Genomic DNA, 20,096 nt, shown 5'->3' on the forward strand with positions numbered 1-20,096 from the left:
TGAACCATCCCTGTACACATGGATCCTATGGCCTTTAAGAGTGAGGGACCATCCTTTAAAAGAGCACATGGATCCTAGTTGGCCTTTAAGAGATAGGGGCCCATCCTTTAAAAAAGAGCACATGGATCCTAGGGCCTTTAAGAGATAGGGGCCCATCCTTTAAATGAGCAATGGATCCTAGGGCTTTAAGAGATAGGGGCCCATCCTTTAAAAAGAGCACATGGATCCTAGGGCCTTAAGAGAGAGGGGCCCATCTTTAAAGAGCTCATGGATCCTAGGCCTTTAAGAGAGAGGGCCCATCCTTTAAAAGAGCACATGGATCCTAGGGCCTTTAAGAGAGAGGGGCCCATCCTTTAAAGAGCACATGGATCCTAGGGCCTTTAAGAGATAGGGGCCCAATCCTTTAAAAGAGCACATGGATCCTAGGCCTTTAAGAGAGAGGGCCCATCCTTTAAAAGAGCACATGGATCCTAGGGCCTTTAAGAGAGAGGGGCCCTCCTTTAAAATGAGCACATGGATCCACCTACAGTACAGGACCAGATCCATAGCCAACATCCTTTCTAACACATTCGCCTCGGTTCTACTGCATCTGTTATGTAAAGAAAATATATTGATTAAAAAATCTTGCATAGAATTTACTCCCACAATTGAAGAATAATATGCGTAATAATATAAAGCACTTCTATGAAGGATTGTTGTCTATAACAAGGGCTGGCAGTAGGAATTCGACATTTTTTGGTCAACAGATGTAGGATGCATATACTCACTCACCCTACCCCTCCCAAACAAACACCTCATCCCAGCCATAGATCACCCATGTTTGTTTGTGTTTGTTTAATTGTGTGTGTGTTTGTCATATCAAATTATATTTGTCACATGCGCCGAATACAACAGGTTGTAGACCTTACAGTGAAATGCTTAATTACAAGCCCTTAACCAACAATGCAGTTCAAGAAATAGAGTTGAGAAAATATTTACTAAATAAATTAAGTAAAAAATAAAATAAAAAGTTACACTAAAATAACAATAACGAGGCTATATACAGGGGGCCCGGCACTCAGTCAATGTGCGGGGTACAGTTTAGTTGAGGTAATTTGTACATGTAGGTAGGGGTTTCAGGTTGTATTTTGTATATGTGTGTGTGTATGTTGACTTGTGTATATTTGTGTTTCCATTGTCAGTCGTAGCAGTGCAGAGCGACAGCCTGGCACGTCAGGCGGTTGCTAAGCGACGACAGGCAATGCGAGGCCCCCCTACATGTTCTCGGATCCGCCCATCAGCCTCTCGGATGCAGAACAGCGCTTCCTGGAGGCGGCAGAGTATGGCAATATCCCAGAGGTCAGTTACCATGACAAATTACAGTCTGTCAAATAAAATCCACGTTTACTTGCCTGAATCTACTCAACAATGCAGTTCAAGAATAAGGATCAACAATAAGGAACTGTTACCATGACAATGTTACACCCCTGTCAGTTAACATATGAGTCTAAGCCCTGTCAAAGCTGGGGGGGGGGGGGGGGGGTACTACTAAGCTATATGGAATGGTTTTAAGAAGGTCATACTAAGGATCACTTTGATTAATCATTTTAAGACTCCTTTGAGTATCCCAAAAGAATTGCCTTACGGCTATTAGCCCATACAAACGCATTGAATAACAGATTCACCACATGGAACAACAGATACAGTAGTCCCCCCAAGAAATCTAAAGGAAGTTTGTTATGAAGTGTCTGTTCCTATATCTGAGAGATAAGAAAGATCAGGAATTTTTTAATATTTTTTTTTATTGTATTTAACCCTTTTTTTTGGCACTAAACAGCCTCCATATATACTTCCATTCATTTTTTCAACTGGCAACGGGGACATTCAGATGAGTCTTGTGAGGCTGTGGGCATTCTAGAGCAAAACACTGACAACAGTCAAAAGTTTGGACACATCTACTCATTCAAAGTTTTTTTTTTTTTTTTTTTTTACTATTTTCTACATTGTAGAATAATAGTGAAGACATCAACTATGAAATAACACCTATGGAATCATGTAGTAACCAAAAAAGTAGCCACTCTTTGCCTTGATTACAGCTTTGCACACTCTTGGTATTCTCTCAACCAGCTTCGTGAGGTAGTCACCTGGAATGCATTTCAATTAACAGGTGTGCCTTGTTAAAAGTTAATTTGTGGAATTTCTTTCCTTCTTAACGTGTTTGAGCCAATCAGTTGTGTTGTGACAAGGTAGGGGAGGTATACAGAAGACAGCCCTATTTGGTAAAAGACCAAGTCCATATTATGGCAAGAACAGCTAAAATAAGCAAAGAGAAATGACAGGCCATCATTACTTTAAGACATGAAGGTCAGTCAATATGGAACATTTCACGAACTTTGAAAGTTTCTTCAAGTGCAGTCGCACAAACCATCGAGTGCTATGATGCAAACGCCACAGGAAAGGAAGACCCAGAGTTACCTCTGCTGCAGAGGATAAGTTCACAGCCTCAGAAATTTCAGCCCAAATAAATGCTTCACAGAGTTCAAGTAACAGACACATCTAAACATCAACTGTTCAGAGGAGACTGCGGGAATCAGGCCTTCATGGTCAAATTGCTGCAAAGAAACCACTACTATGTCACGCCCTGACCTTAGAGATCCTTTTTATGTCTCTATTTTGGTTTGGTCAGGGCGTGAGTTAGGGTGGGTATTCTATGTTCTATGTTGTGTATTTCTTTGTGTTTGACCGGGTGTGGTTCTCAATCAGAAGCAGCTGTCTATCGTTGTCTCTGATTGAGAACCATACTTAGGTAGCCCTTTTTCCACCTGTCTTTGTGGGAAGTTGACTTTGTTTAGAGCACTTAGCCTTTAGCTTCACAGTTTGTTTATTGTTTTTAAATGTACACCACGCTGCACCTTGGTCCTCTCCTTTTAACGGCCGTGACATACTAAAGGACACCAATAAGAAGAAGATATTTGCTTGGTCCAAGAAACTCTGATGAGTCCAAATTTGAGATTTTTGGTTCCAACCGCAGTGTCTTTTCCCACCGTGAAGCATGGAGGAGGAGGTGTGATGTTGTGGGGGCGCTTTGTTGGTGACGCTGTCAGTGATATAATTAGAATTTAAGGCACACTTAACCAGCATGGCTACCACAGCATTCTGCAGCGATACGCCATCCCATCTGGTTTGGACTTAACGGGACTATCATTTGTGAAGGAAAAACAGKCAATAAGTGCTCAGCATATGTGGGAACTCCTTCAAAACGGTTGGAAAAGCATTCCAGGTGAAGCTGGTTGAGAGAATGCCAAGAGGTATTCAAAAAGAAATAAGAGGTATTCAAACCCTTTACTCAGTACTTTGTTGATGCACCTTTGACAGTGATAAAAGCCTTGAGTCTTCTTGGGTGTGGCGCTACAAGCTTGGCACACCTGTATTTGGGGAGTTTCTCCAATTCCTCTCTGCAGATCCTCTCAAGCTCTGTCAGGTTGGATGGGGAGCGTCCCTGCACAGCTATTTTCAAGTCTCTCCGGAGATGTTCGATCGGGTTCAAGCCCAATCTCTGGCTGGGCCACTCAAGGACATTCGGAGACTTGTCCCAAAGCAACTCCTGTGTAGGTTTGGCTGTGTGCTTAGGGTCGTTGTCCTGTTGGAAGGTGAACCTTCGCTGAAACATGTCTGAGAGCACCAYCTGTTCCGGAAGACTGTGTGATCACACTCTACGACAGTCGATGTGAGTAAGACCTTTAAACAGGTCAACATTCACAAGGCCGCAGGGCCAGACGGATTACCAGGACGTGTTACTGCGAGCACACGTTGACAAACTGGCAAGTGTCTTCACTGACATTTTCAATCTCTCTCTGTCTGAGTCTGTAATGCCAACATGTTTTAAAACCTCTTCACTAGGGTAGGGGGCACTATTTTCACGTCCGGATGAAAAGCGTGCCCAAAGTAAACTGCCTTCTACTCAGGCCCAGAAGCTAGGATATGCATATAATTTGTCGATTTGGATAGAAAACACTAAAGTTTCTAAAACGGTTAAAATTATGTCTGAGTATAACAMAACTTATTTTACAGGCGAAACGCCGAGGACAAACCATCCAGGAATTTTTTTGTTGTTGAGGTGACTGTGTTTTCCATTGGTTTTCTATGGGAATCTAGATTTCTGAGGCATCTGGTTGCAGTTCCTATGGCTTCCACTAGATGTCAACAGTCTTTAGAAATTGGTTGATGTTTTTCTTTTGAGTAATGAAGAAGTATCCCTTTCCTTTCTGGGTGTCGAGTCTAGTGTACTGTTTAGTTTGGGGCGTGCGACCTGGTTTTAAAACACTTTCATTTCATGAAAGTCAGTCAGTTATTGAACACAGTTTATTCCGTCTTAAATTGTATCGATTATTTACGTTTTAAAATACCTAAAGTTGGATTAGGAAAGTTGTCAAATGTTTGGACCAAGTTTACAGGTAACCTTTTAGATAATTTGTAGTCATGTTGGGCGAGTTGGAACCGGTGTTTTTCTGAAACAAACGCACCAAATAAATGGACATTTTTGGGGATATAACGATGGAGTTTATCGAACAAAAGGACCATTTGTGATGTTTATGGGACATTTTGGAGTGCCAACAGAAGAAGATSTTCAAAGGTAAGGCATGAATCGTTATTTCTGAGTTTTGTGTCGCGCCTGGCAGGTTGAAATATGATTGTCATGTGTCTGTATGGTGGGGTGCTGTCCTCAGATAATAGCATGGTTTGCTTTCGCCGTAAAGCCTTTTTGAAATCTGACATGGTGGCTGGATTAACAAGAAGMTAAGCTGTATTTTGYTGTATTGCACTTGTGATTTTATGAAAGTTCAATATTTCTAATAATTTATTTTGAATTTCACGCTAGCGGAACGTCTAGCCGTAACAAGTTTTAAGCAGACCACCATAGTCCATGTGCCCAAGAACACTAAGGTAACCTGCCTGCAATAAAATGCAAATTAATTACTTAAAAATCCTACAATGTGATTTTCTGGACTTTTGTTTTAGATTCCGTCTCTCACAGTTGAAGTGTACCTATGATAAAAATGACAGACCTCTACATGCTTTGTAAGTAGGAAAACATGCAAAAATCGGCAGTGTATCAAATACTTGTTCTCCCCACTGTATGTGAGAATGCTATTCATTGACTACAGCTCAGTGTTCAACACCATAGTGCCCTCAAAGCTCATCAATAAGCTAAGGACCCTGGGACTAAACACCTCCCTCTGCAACTGGATCCTGGACTTCCTGACGTGTCTATGTTGTGATGTCATTAAGTTAAATGAAGACGTTATGATGAAAACATTGTAACTTTAAAGTTTTCATAATGTGTAAATTATGTTTACATACATTACGTTGTGTAGAAAATATCCAGATTAAAGAAAATGTTTTTGTGACGATGAGACTGTGATTTTAGTTATCTAAACGAGATCATAGTAAATTGTGATACCTTGCCTCGTAACTAGCTATGCCCCAGGGAACGCAGTAAGATAGACGGAAATTCCCCCTTTCTACCCGAGGGTATAAAGCATATGAGTTAATAATTAATATATCAGACTATATGACCACGAGCTGCAGCTAAGGTCTACGATTAGTCACGACCCCGAAACGCAACACGAGGTTGAAGAAGACAAAGGAACCTCTTAACAATCAATGCTCCGGTTGAGTATCTAAGAAGGTGAATTCAAGCAGGACCACCCGGTTATTCTCTTCAAGTCATTGGTTGTCTACATTGCTTTCATTCCCACACTGGGATCATCTACACGGCTGACTAGCAGTCCTCAGAAGACCACTCTTCCAGAACGAGTACAAGGAAACAGACAACTAAGAGAAAGGACATTGTGACATCTTGTGGACAATCAGAGACTTACAACAGAGAACGAAGGAGTTGGCCAAAGAACAAAGCATCAGTCTAACCTCTCCCACTCAGCGGAACTCGGCCCACGAAGGCCTGAGATACCCGATGAAGACCTTCAACACGTAAATACATGCATTACACTTCTTACCCATAAGAGCGGCAGTTCATGGCAAGGTATTAGGGCTAAACTAAGCATAGTTTACAAATGTATCCAAGAGTTGTTTCTCTCTCTCTCTCTCTCTCTCTCTCTTTAAATCTCCTCTCCTCTCTCTCTCTTTAAATCACGTCTTTTGTAACACGTGCCATATTGTGTTGGTCAGCTAGGGACCTGTTGTCATCGTATTAAGTTTCTAATCAATAATCAATAACCTTTACCGTGTGTGTGTATCTTATGTTATCATTTAGCTTGTTAGTAAATAAATAATCAAATCAATTTGTGTGGTACGGAATGATCAGTGGGACTTGGGTTTGTGCAAATTTACAGCTTATGCAACATTCAGAATGAGACTGATATGAGGAAATGATTAATGGATGACTGGTATGATAATGATATATGTTGATATAGTCTTGAGTTAATTTGGGAAACGGTAACTCATTAAACAAACTTTTTCCGTGGTGCCCCAAGTTACTAATGAGTTGATTGTTACATGATTAATTTAATCACGTAATAATTAAACATAGTTAATTATTCGATAAATAGCATGTCATCACATTAATGATAGTCACGTCATGACAGGTCATTAATAGTTTGAAGGCAGTTCGGAAGCTACAGACGATTTTGTGAGAAGACTGATTTTCGGGATGTCTCATGGTCTCACAAACACCGCTGTAGCTCGTTCAGATGCGGAAGTTGGCGGATGGATTGAGATCCAATGCAAAACAAGCGATATCTCTCGTTTAAACTGACAGATTTTCATGTGGAATTTTTTATTTTGCCAAATAGATTTCCCGCGGGTGCTCGGACATCGACCTTAACACGATATTACAGATCTTTACCATAAAACTCTTTATAAGGCTAAATTATACAGGGGATTTTAGTTTAATGTCACCACAGTGCATTGTGTATCTGTTTCAAACATTAGGACCAGGCTTTAATTCACCACAGTGTGTTATATCGCTGTTTTTTAACCAGTATTTACTTCTCCCACGAGGTGCGACGCATGGTCCTACACATGCCCAGTCTCAACGTGAACGCAGTAGACTACATGGGCCAGAATGCATTGCAGCTGGCGGTGGCCAATGAGCATCTAGAGGTGACTGAGCTGCTGCTTGGGAGAGTGGAGCTATCCAGGGTGGGAGACGCTCTGCTACTGGCCATCAGTGAGTGATTGATTGATTGATGATTGATAGAGAGAAAGAGAGAGAGAGATACACTTACTCCATTACTCCATTACTCTCTGTGTGTTTCCTAGGTAAGGGTTATGTGCGTATAACGGAGGCGTTGCTAGGCCACCAGTCGTTCAGTGACGCGAAGCGCCTGACAGCAAGCCCTGCCCAGGTGGACATGTTGGATGACTTCTACGCTTATGATGAGGATGGGACACGGTGAGAGGGGGGTGTGTGTGAGGATGAGGATGGGACACGGTGAGAGGGGTGTGTGTGTGAGGATGAGGATGGGACACGGTGAGAGGGGGGTGGTGTGAGGATGAGGATGGGACACGGTGAGAGGGGTGTGTGTGAGGAATGAGGATGGGACAACGGTGGAGAGGGGGGTGTGTGTGAGGATGAGGATGGGACACGGTGAGAGGGGGGTGTGTGTGAGGATGAGGATGGGACACGGTGAGAGGGGTGTGTGTGAGGATGAGGATGGGACACGGTGAGAGGGGGTGTGTGTGAGGATGAGGATGGACACGGTGAGAGGGGTGTGTGTGTAGGATGAGGATGGGACACGGTGAGAGGGGGTGTGTGTGAGGATGAGGATGGACACGGTGACAGGGGTGTGTGTGGTGAGGATGGAACACGGGTGGTGAGAGGGGTGTGTGTGTGTAAAGATGTGGACAAGGTGAGAGGGGAGGGGTGTGTGTGAAGATAGGATGGGACACGGTGAGAGGGTGTGTGTGTGAGGATGGATCACGGTAGAGGGGTGTGTGTGTAGGATGAGGTGGACACGGTGAGAGGGGTGTGTGTGTATGATGAGATGGGACACGGGTGAGTAGGGGTGTGTGTGTTATGATGAGGAGGGACACGGTGAGAGGGGTTGCTGGGTGTGTAGATGAGGATGGACACGGTGAGAGGGGGGTGTGTGTGAGGATGAGGATGGGACAACGGTGAGAGGGGTGTGGTGTGTGAGGATGGGACACGGTGAGAGGGTGTGTGTGTGAGAAGGGAACGTGGGTTGTTCTTAGGAGATTATGAACCAAGGGTATAGGATGGAAGGAGAGGGTGTGTGTTGTGCGGATTGAAGTGATGTGTAGCGATGGGACTAACCCGTGAGAGGGGTGTGTGTGAGTAGAGGGTAGTGGGTGTGGGAGATGCAATGGACAAGGTGTGGTTTAGATGACGGGATGCGACACGTGAAAGGGCGGTGTCCTGGGGGTGGGGTTTACTTAGTGTCTGAGATGATATGGGACACGGACGCTTGTGACTCCGTGAGATGCGGTGAAGTGTGTGTGAGGATGGGACATCGGCGACTGTTAAGGATGGACGTGAGAGGGTGTGTGTGTGAGGATGGGACACAGGTGGAGGAGGGGGTGTGTGTGAGGATGAGATGGAACCGATGGAGAGGGTGTGTGTGATCTCATGAGGATCACCGGGACACCGTTGAGAGGGGTGTGTGGTGGCTATAGTGATTAGGTTTATGAGATGTGGGACACGGTGGAGTAGGGTGTGTGTGTTATGAATGAGGTTATGGGACAGCGGTGGCAGAGTGGGTGTGTGTTAGGTGAGTGATGGGACACGTTGAGAGGTGTGTGTGTGAGGATGGACATGGTGAAAGGGGTTGTGTGTGTATGTAATCTGGTGAGGAGTGGGTTGACAGGTAGAGAGGGTGTGAGGTGTGTGTTGATGATGAGGATGGTACAGGTGAGACGGGGTGTCTAGTGTTTGAGAGTAACTGGGACAACCCGGTGAGAGGGGGGTCGCGTTCGCCATGTGAGGATGGGACACACGGTGTCCATCCTCATATAACCACTACACTCCTGCGGTGCAAGCGAGGGTGCTGTCGTGTCTACTCGACACTCGACGGCCACTCATCGGATGTTCAACTTGGCTCTGAGAAGGGTGTGAACTCGTTCGACACGCCTATCGTTGGACCGGTAGGTGAGTAGCGGGGAGTGGTGTTTGCTTGACGGATAGAGGACTACATCAGAGTACAGAGAGGCGGTGCTGTAGTGCTATACTGACTCGAGTTCTTGATCGCGGACACCCGGATGCGGTTCGAGAGGGCGCTGTTAGTTGCTGCTTCATTTTTCATGATAACAACCAGAGGATGGGACCGGTGAGAGTTGGGGTGTTGTTAAATGATGAGGATGGATCTCGGTGAGAAGGGGTGTGTGTGTTAGGATGAGGAGTGGGACACTGGCTGGAGAGGGTTGTGTGTGAGGTTATATGAGTGATGGACAGCGGTGAGAGGGGTGTTGTGTTGCATTGAGGGATGGGACACGGTGAGAGGGGTGTGTGTGTTATTATGAGATGGACACCGGTGAGAGGGGGGGTGTTAGAGGTGAGGAGGGACAGGTGAGAGGGTTGTGTGTTGAGGATGGATGAACGGTGAGAGGGGGTGTGTATGAGTGTCGTGAAGGATGGGACAGACGGTGAGTGTAGATGGTTAAGTGTATGAGATGGGAATGTGGTAAAGCGGTGGACAGAGTCGTTAATGATTGTGAGGTGGGTACATGGTGAGGAGGGGTGTTGTTGGTAGCATGGGACGTGAGAGGTGTGTGTGGATGGGTACAAGGTGTGAGAGGGGTGTGTGTGTGCGGATGGACATACGGTGAGAGGGTTTTGTGTGTGTGAGGAATGGGCTACACGGTGAGAGGGGTGTGTGGTTGGTGGAGTTGGGACAACGGTGAGAGGGTGTGTGTGTGTTGGATTGGGTAACACACGGTGAAGAGGGCGTGTGTGTGTTATTATGTGAGAGATGCCAACACGGTGAGAGGGGTTAGTGGTTGTGAGGATGGGACACGGTAGAGAGGGTGGTGTGAGGATGGGACGACGGTAGAGGGTGTGTGTGGTGTGTGTATGAATTAATGTGCGTGTCTTGTGTGTTTTGTGTGGTGTTATGTACGTGTATGTCTCTCTTCTCTAGTTTCTCCCGTGATGCGATTCTAGGCCTAGCGTTGGGCCAGTAACCAAAAGGTTGCTAGATCGATCCCCGAGCTGACAAGGTAAAAATCTGTCATTCTGCCCCTGAACAAGGCAGTTAACCCACTGTTCCTAGGCCGTCATTGTAAAGAAGAATTTGTTCTTAACTGACTTGCCCAGTTAAATAAAAAATAAAATAAACAATTCTAGCAGCTAACACTGAGTGTACAAAACATTAAGACAACTTTCCTAATATTGACCTCAGAACAGCCTCAATTTGTTGGGGCTTTCGACACACAAGGTGTTAAAAGCGTTCCACAATTTATCATCAATAAGGGATCATAGCTTTCACCTGGTCACTCTGTCATGGAAAGAGAAGGTGTTCTTAATGTTTTGTACACTCAGTGTATGTGTACAGTGTGTCTCTATCAATTCAATTTAATGTGCTTTATTGGCAAGAGAAACATGTGTCATTGCCAAAGCAAGTGAAATAGATAACAAAACTGAAATCAACAATAATAAAAAAAATATATATTAATATTACACTCACAAAAGTTCCAAAAGAATAAAGACATTTCAAATGTCATATGTGACCGACCGGCTCGATTCGTCTTATGTAGCAACATTTGAAATTGTGTTTTTTACATTGGTTAAAAGTAGAGACTCAGAGCTACAAAATGGTTTATCATACACTTCAGTTGAGGAACAATGGGAAAGTAATTATGCTTTGAAAGTCGATAAACTTGTAAACTCACTTTTGAGAAAATGGCGTTTGAATGTTTTGGTACTACTATTTTTTATGACAGTTTTTATTTCACCTTTAACCAGGTATTTATATATTATATATAACCCTTTATTTAACCAGGTATTTATATATTATATATATAACCCTTTATTTAACCAGGTATTTATATATTATATATATAACCCTTTATTTAACCAGGTCGGCCAGTTGAGAACAAGTTCTCATTTACAACCCTAACCCTTTATTTAACCAGGTAAGCTAGTTGAGAACAAGTTCTCATTTACAACTACGACCTGGCCAAGATAAAGCAAAGCAGTGCGACAGAAACAACAACACAGAGTTACACATGGAATAAACAAGCGTACAGTCAATAACACAATACAAAAAGTATATATACAGTGTGTGCAAATGGCGTGAGGAGGTAAGACAATAAATAGGCCATAGTAGCGAAGTAATTACAATTTAGCAAATTAACACTGGAGTGATAGATGAGCAGATGATGATGTGCAAGTAGAAATACTGGTGTGCAAAAGAGCAGAAAAGTAAATAAAAACAATATGGGGATGAGGTAGGTAGATTGGATGGGCTATTTACAGATGGGCTATGTACAGCTGCAGCGATCGGTTAGCTGCTCAGAGAAAGATTGGAGAGCTCTTCTTTGTCTCCACCCATTCAGCATTGTTCACACCCTCTTAAGCTTTAGCCCCATCCATCTCTTTAAGGGTTGATCCCAGCAGTCTGTACTAACACCAGTCAAGCACCCAAGCTAACTTGCTAACTACTTCCAAACACAAATTACAGAACAGCTCACTGAACATTACTCGCCCTAGCAGAGCTGGTTAGACTGTTATGTTACCCAGAGCGTTGGTGACTGCAACTGTGCTATCAGATTGTCCGTTCGTAACTTCAGAGCGTTTCACTTTCAGAGCACACACTGGACGCTCTGGCCAATAAGTAAGGTTGTTCTGAACGTTCTGACCTCACAACGGCAGTCAAGCACCCAAGCTAACTGGATAACATTGGCTAGCTACTTCTAGACACATAATGAGAGAACACCCCACTCGGACAATTTTACTCGCCCAAGCAGAGCTGGTTAGGCTGTTTTCATATCCAGAGTGTTGGTGACTGTAACTGTGCTGCTGGCAACAATTGAATTACAACGTTTACTTCACACCGGCCATATTCAATGGATGTTGAGCGTTCGTAAATTCATCAGTTATTCTGCGCTCTGGCACACTCAGGAGTAGATGGCCAGACTGAATTTACAAACGCACCCAAAATGGTTACTTGCATAGTGGAGTCTTTTGTTAAGACATGTAGCTAGCTAGCTAGGTAAATAATGAACCATAATCTCAACTCATGATGTTACTAGCCTGCGTAAATCTGCAGGTAGCTAACCAACCAGGTTCAATGTTAGCTAGCTAACATTAGGCTATAGCTAGCCAAGCAAATGGCTCTGAGATACGAATAATAAGAGCATACACGGAATGTTAGCTAGCTAACTAGGTAAACAATGAACCATAATCCCAACTCATGACGTTACTACCCTGCATGTATCTGTAGGTAGCTAACCATCCAGGTTGAATAATAGCTAGCAAAAGCAAATGGCTTTGAGATATGGATGGCTTTGAGACCATACATGTAACGTTAGCAGGTTAGCCAGTCAGCTAACTAGCAAACAGTACACTTCAGCTTGAAATGAAACCACTTACCGTCAAAATTAGAAATGTGTCATATATGAAAATGTAGCTAGCTAGATTATTTTACCCGTATACATCATTCATGGATGGACACGTCGGAGACAGGTGTTTTCTCTATCTCCTTAGCTATCATACTCGAATTCCACTGATTTCAAAACTCGGTCCTCCAGAAAGTGGAGAGCAACAGTTTTATTACATGATACATTTTTTTTTTTAAAGTGCATTAAACAGGATTACCTAGACATAAACTAGACAATGTATTATTTCTTACATTATTAGCCCAGAATATTTTTGTGTTATTACATTCAGCCGGGGAGAACTATTGGATATCAGAGCGCTGGTAACTCACCAGAACTACCAGCATCACGACCAGGGATGACCTTTCTGAAGCAGATCCTTTGTTTGCAACCCCCAGGTCAATTGAAATGATTCCAGTAGCCGACCCAAAACAACGCCGGCGAAGGAGAGGTACTCGGAGTGGGGTTCTAGTCTGATTTAGGAGGCGCAAACACCACCCACCACTTCCGAGTACATTACTCGCTAATGTTCAGTCTCTGGATAATAAAGTTGACGAGCTCAGGGTTTCTTTCCAGAGAGACATCAGGGATTGTAACATACTCTGCTTCATGGAGACATGGCTCCCTCGGAATATAAAGTTAGAGCCGGTCCAGCCAGCTGGATTTGCGCAGAAAGGAATAAATATCTCTCTGGTAATAAGAAGGACAGGGGTGCATGTTTCATGATTAACGGCTCATGGTGTAGTTGTGATAACATACAGGAACTCAAGTCCTTTCGTTCACCTGATCTAGAATACCTCACAATCAAATGCTGTATTATCTCCCAAGAGATTTCTCATCGGTTATAGCCATGGCCGTGTACATCGCCCCCTCAAGCTGATACCATGACGGCCCTCAAATCACTCACTGGACTTTATGCAAACAGGAGACCACATATCCTGAGGCTGCATTTATTGTAGCTGGGGATTTTAACAAAGCAAATATGAGGAAAAGGCTGCTGAAGTTCTATCAACAGATCGACTCGCGCTGCTAAAACACTCGACCACTGCTACTCCAACTTCCTATAAGGCCCTCCACTGCCAGACTGTAGTACTCGCGCTGCCAAAACACTCAACCACTGTTACTCCAACTTCCGGGATGCTTACAAGGCCCTTCTTTCGGGCAAATCTGATCACGACTCCATTTTGCTCCTCCCTTCCTATAGGCAGAAACTCAAACAGGAAGTACCCGTGCTAAGGACTATTCAATGCTGGTCTGACCAATCGGAATCCACGCTTCATGATTGTTTTGATCACGTGGACTGGGAAATGTTCCGGGTAGCTTCTGAGAATAATATTGACGAATATACTGATACGGTGACTGAGTTTATCAGGAAGTGTATAGGAGATGTTGTTCCCACTGTGACTATTTAAAACCTACCCTAACCAGAAACCGTGGATAGATGGCAGCATTCGCGCAAAACTGAAAGTGCGAACCACTGCATTTAACGAGGGGAAGGTGACTGGGAATATGGTAGAATACAAACAGTGTAGTTATTCCCTACGCAAGGCAATCGAACAGGCAAAACGTCAGTGATCAAATGGAGTCGCAATTCCACGGCTGAGACATGAGACGTATGTGGTAGGGTCTACAGACAATCACAGACTACAAAAGGAAAACCAGCCATGTCGTGGACACCGACATCTTGCTTCCAGACAAGCTAAAAACCTTATTTGCCCGCTTTCACGATAACACCTTGCCACCAACGCAACTCGCTACCAAGGACTGTAGGTTCTTCTTCTCCGTGGCCGATGTGAGTAAGACATTTAAACGTGTTAACCCTTGCAAGGCTGTTGGCCCTGACGGCATCCCTAGCCGCGTCCTCAGAGCATGCACAGACCAGCTGACTGATGTGTTTACAGATATATTCAATCTCTCCCTATCCCAGTCGGCTGTCCCCACATGCTTCTAGATGGCCACCATTGTTCCTGTACCCAAGAAAGTACTAAATGACTATCGCCCTGTAGCACTCACTTCTGTCATCATGAAGTTCTTTGAGAGACTAGTCAAGGATCATGTCACATCTACCGTACCTGTCACCTTAGACCCACTTGAATTTGCGTACCACCCCAATAGATCCACGGACGATGCAATCGCCATCACACCGCCCTATCCCATCTAGACAAGAGGAATACCTATGTAAGAATGTTGTTCATTGACTACAGCTCAGCATTCAACACCATAGTACCCTCCAAGCTCATCATTAAGCTCGAGGCCCTGGGTCTCAACCCCACACTGTGCAATTGGGTCCTGGACTTCCTGACGGGCCCCCCCCCCCAGGTGGTGAAGGTAAGAAACAACATCTCCACTTCGCTGATCCTCAACACTGGGGCCCCACAAGGGTGCGTGCTTAGTCACCTCCTGTACTCCCTGTTCACCCATGACTGCGTGGCCAAGCATGCCTCCAACTCAATCATCAAGTTTGCAGAAGACACAACAGTAGTAGGCTTGATTACCAACAATGATGAGACAGCCTACAGGGAGGAGGTGAGGGCTCTGGGAGTGCGGTGCCGGGAAAATAACCTCTCACTCAACCTCAACAAAACAAAGGAGATGATCACAGGAAACAGCAGAGGGAGCACCCCCCTATCCACATCGACGGGACATTAGTGGAGAAGGTGGAAAGTTTTAAGTTCCTCTGAGTACACATCACAGACAAACTGAAATGGTCCCCCCACACAGACAGTGTGGTGAAGAAGGCGCAACAGCGCCTCTTCAACCTCAGGAGGTTGAAGAAATTTGGTTTGTCCAAAAAAACTTTTACAGACGCACATTCGAGAGCATCCTGTCTGGCTGTATCACCACCTGGTACGGCAACTGCACCGCCCTCAACTGCAAGGCTCTCCAGAGGGTGGTGAGGTCTGCCCAACGCATCACCAGGGGCAAACTACCTGCCCTCCAGGACACCTACASCACCCGATGTCACAGGAAGTCCAAAAAGATAATTAAGGACAACAACCACCCGAGCCGGCAGCGTAGAAGGTGGAAAGCTTCAAGTTTCTCAGCGTACACATCACTGACGAACTGAAATGGTCCTCCCTCACACAGGCAGTGTGTGCGCCTTCACAAATGGAGGGGAGTAATAGTCCGGTGACCATTTGATTAGTTCAGCAAATCCTATGGCTTGGGGGTAGAAGTTGTTAAGGAGCTTTTTGGTCCTTAACAACTTTTGGTCCTATGACAATTTTATGGGCTTTTCTCTGACTCCGCCTATTATATAGGTCCTGGATTTGTATTTTATTTTTACCTTTATTTCACGAGGCAAGTCAGTTAAGAACATATTCTTATTTTCAATGACAGCATAGGAACAGTGGGTTAACTGCCTGTTCAGGGGCAGAACGACAGATTTTTACCTTGTCAGCTCGGGGATTCAATCTTGCAACCTTTCGGTTACTAGTCCAATGCTCTAACCACTAAGCTTGGCCCCAGTGATGTACTGGGCTGTACGCACTACACTCTGTAGCGCCTTACGGTCAGATGCCGAGCAGTTGCCATGCCAGGTGGTGAGACCCGCCCCATACGGCTCTCCTGTGAGGTAGTGACCTGTGACATACGCCTAGTTACCTGAAACGGGTCACATATTATGTCTATATACCGATGTGCAAATAGATCAAGTACAAAAGGGAAAACAAATAAACATAAATATGGGTTGTATTTACACTGGTGTTTGTTCTTCACTGATTGCCCTTTTCTTGTGGCAACAGGTCACAAATGTTGCTGCCGTGATGCACACTGGGGTATTTCCCCGAAAAGATGTGGGAGATTATCAAAATTGGAAAAAAAGCGTCTGTAAGGCTTTTCTCAATAGCATCAACTCAATGAGTCTGTACATACAGTTGAAGTCGGAAGTTTACATACACTTAAGTTGGACTCATTACAACTCGTTTTTCAACCACTCCACACATTTCTTGTTAACAAACTATAGTATTGCCAAGTCGGTTAGGACATCTACTTTGTGCATGACACAAGTAATTTTACCAACAATTGTTTACAAACAGATTATTTCACTTATAATTCATTTTTCACAATTCCAGTGGGTCAGAAGTTTACATAAACTAAATTGACTGTGCCTTTTAACAGCTTGGAATATTCCATAAGTTGATGTCATGGCTTTAGAAGCTTCTGATAGGCTAATTGACATAATTTGGTGTACCAGTGGATGTATTTCAAGGTCTACCTTCAAACTCAGTGCCTCTTTGCTTGACATCATGGGAAAATCAAAAGAAATCAAGACCTCAGATAAAAAGTCTGATTCATCCTTGGGAGCAATTTTTAAACGCCTGAAGGTACCACATTCAGCTGTACAAACAATAGTATTGCAAGTATAAACACCATGGGACCACGCAGCCGTCATACCGCTCAGGAAGGAGGCGCGTTCTGTCTCCTGGAGATGAACGTACTTTGGTGTGAAAAGGGCAAATCAATCCCAGAACAGCAGCAAAGGACCTTGTGAAGATGCTGGCGGAAACAGGTACAAAAGTATCTATATCCACAGTAAAACGAGTCCTATATCGACATAACCTGAAAGTCCGCTCAGCAAGGAAGAAGCCCACTGCTCCAAAAACCGCCATAAAAACCAGACTACGTTTTGCAACGCCACAGGGGACAAAGGATTGTACTTTTTGGCGAAAGTATGCATCATGGTCTAGCATGAAACACGAAAAATACGAACTGTCGTTGGCCATCACATTGACCATCGTCCATGCCTTGTAGCGCACCGAAAATAGGGTGAAGAGCCTTGCAAGCCATAGAACACCATCCCAACCGTGAAGCAGGGCATGCCGGGGGCGAAATCCACCGCCGATCATACTGACTCGGGTGACTCTTCTGCTCAGCATGCGCAGCACTGTGACAACATTCACAAAATCACGCATGGCATCATGAAGGAGGAAAATGTGGTGATATATTAAAGCAACATCTCAATCATCAGTCAGAGAAGTTAAATGAGCTCTAGGGTCTGCAATGTCTTCCAATGAACATTGACCCCATAGCCATACTTCCAAAATTGTGGTTATTAATAAATGGCTAAGAAACAACAAAGTTAAGTATTGCAGTGGCCATCACAAAGCCCTGAACCCTCAAATCCTATAAAGAAAATTTTGGGCAGAATTGGAAAAAAGCGTCTTGCGAGGCCCCCAAGAGGCCTACAAACCTGACTCATTACACATCTCAGTCAGAAAGCCAAAATCACACGACTATTGTGGGAAGCTTGTGGAAGGCTACCCGAAAAGTTTGACCCAAGTTAAACAATTTAAAGGCAATGCTAACAAATACTAATTGAGTTTATGTAAACTTCTGACCCACTGGGAATGTGATGAAAGAAATAAAAAGCTGAAAMAAATCATTCTCTCTACTATTATTCTGACATTTCACATTCTTAAAATAAAGRGGTGATCCTAACTGACCTAAAACAGGGAATTTTTACTGGAATTTAATGCCAGGAATTGTGAAAAACTMAGTTTTTAAATATATTTGGCTATGGTGTATGTAAACTTCCGACTTCAACTGTAGTCAAAGCTTTCCTTAAGTTTGGGTCACTAACAGTGGTCAGATATTCTGCCACTGTGTACTCTCTGTTTAGTGCCAAATATCATTCTCGTTTGCTCTGTTTTTTTGTTAATTCTTTCAAATGTGTCAAGTAATTATCTTTTGGTTTTCCAATGATTTTGTTTGGTCTAATTGTGTTGCTCTGTGGGGTCTCTGTGTTAACAGAGCCCCAGGACCAGCTTGCTTAGGGGACTCTTCTCCAGGTTCATCTCTCTGTAGGTGAATGATTTGTTATGGAAGGTTTGGGAATCGCTTTGTTTTTGGTGGTTGTAGAATTTAATGTCTCTTTTCTGGATTTTGAGAATTAGTGGGTATCGGCCTAATTCTGCTATACATGCATTATTTGGTGTTTTACGTTGTACACTGAGGATATTTTTGCAGAATTCTGCATGCAGAGTCTCAATTTGGTATTTGTCCCATTTTGTGAAATTTTGGTTGATGAGCGGACCCCAGACCTCACAACCAGAAAGAGCAATGGGTTTTTATAACTAATTCAAGTATTTTCTAGCCAGATCCTAATTGGTGTGTCGAATTTTCTGTTCCTTTTGATGGTATATTGGGCCCGTCTTGTCTGTCACATCGTTCACAGCTTTGTGGATGTTAGCTGTGACACTGATGTTTAGGCCAAGGTATGTATAGTTTTTCGTGTGCTCTAGGGCAAAGGGGTCTAGATGGAATTTGTATTTGTGGTCCTGGAACACCATTATTTTTGTCTTACTGAGATTTACTGTTAGGGCCCAGGTCTGACAGAATCTGTGCAGAATATCTCGGTGCTGCTGTAGGCCCTCCTTGGTTGGGGACAGAAGCATCAGATCATCAGCAAACAGGAGTCATTTGACTTCAGATTCTAGCAGGGTGAGGCCGGGTGCTGCAGACTGTTCTAGTAGGGTGAGGCCGGGTGCTGCAGACTGTTCTAGTAGGGTGAGGCCGGGTGCTGCAGACTGTTCNGTAGGGTGAGGCCGGGTGCTGCAGACTGTTCTAGTAGGGTGAGGCCGGGTGCTGCAGACTGTTCTAGTAGGGTGAGGCCGGGTGCTGCAGACTGTCCTAGTAGGGTGAGGCCGGGTGCTGCAGACTGTTCTAGTAGGGTGAGGCCGGGTGCTGCAGACTGGTCTAGTGCCCTCGCCAATTCATTGATACTGTCTCTCTCTCTGTCTCTCTCTATAGTTTCTCCCATGATGTGACTCCAGTGATTCTTGCAGCTCATTGTCATGAATATGAGATTGTCCACAACCTATTGGGTAAAGGAGCCCGTATAGACCCGCCCCACGACTACTTTTGTTGCTGTGATTCGTGCAACTACCAGCAGCAATTTGACTCCTTCAGCCACTCACGGTCCAGGATTAACGCCTACCGTGGCCTGGCTAGCCCCGCCTACCTCTCGCTGTCCAATGAGGATCCAGTATTAGCCGCCCTGGAGCTCAGTAACGAGTTAGCTGTCCTGGCCAACATCGAGAAGGAGTTTAAGGTGCACACAGAGGAGCACGCACACAGGCACACACTAACACACGCGGGTCACTATACACACCTGAGTGCTATACACACAACCATGCATTTATGAAGGTACAGATGTACATACCACATATAATTATGAACAGACAAGTGAAAGAACTTGCATAAACGGCATTAACGTCTCCCTCTCTTTCTCTCCACCCTCCCTCCCCCAACTCTCTCTCACTATCTCCCACTCTACTTCCGCACCTCTCTCTCTCTCTCTCTGTAGAATGACTACCGGCGTCTGTCTGGGCAGTGTAAAGACTATGTGGTAGGTCTGTTGGATCTCTGTCGCAGCACTGAGGAGGTGGAGGCTATACTGAGTGGAGATACTGACTCAGAGGAGAAGTACCATCCACCTGGCCGACCCTCACTCACGCGACTCAAACTGGCCATCAAATATGAACTCAAGAAGGTCAGCACACACACACACACACACACACACACACACACACACACACACACAC

At 44.5% G+C, this 20,096-nt stretch overlaps 1 pseudogene; it reads left to right on the forward strand.

Annotated features, from left to right (window-relative positions):
* Positions 1-1,181: 1,181 nt before the first annotated feature.
* LOC112073897 (short transient receptor potential channel 6-like) overlaps positions 1,182-20,096 on the forward strand; it is a 46,881-nt pseudogene continuing 27,966 nt past the window's right edge.

Source organism: Salvelinus sp. IW2-2015, unplaced genomic scaffold, assembly GCF_002910315.2.
Source record: "Salvelinus sp. IW2-2015 unplaced genomic scaffold, ASM291031v2 Un_scaffold2412, whole genome shotgun sequence".
In the NCBI taxonomy this organism is placed as follows: Eukaryota; Metazoa; Chordata; class Actinopteri; order Salmoniformes; family Salmonidae; genus Salvelinus; species Salvelinus sp. IW2-2015.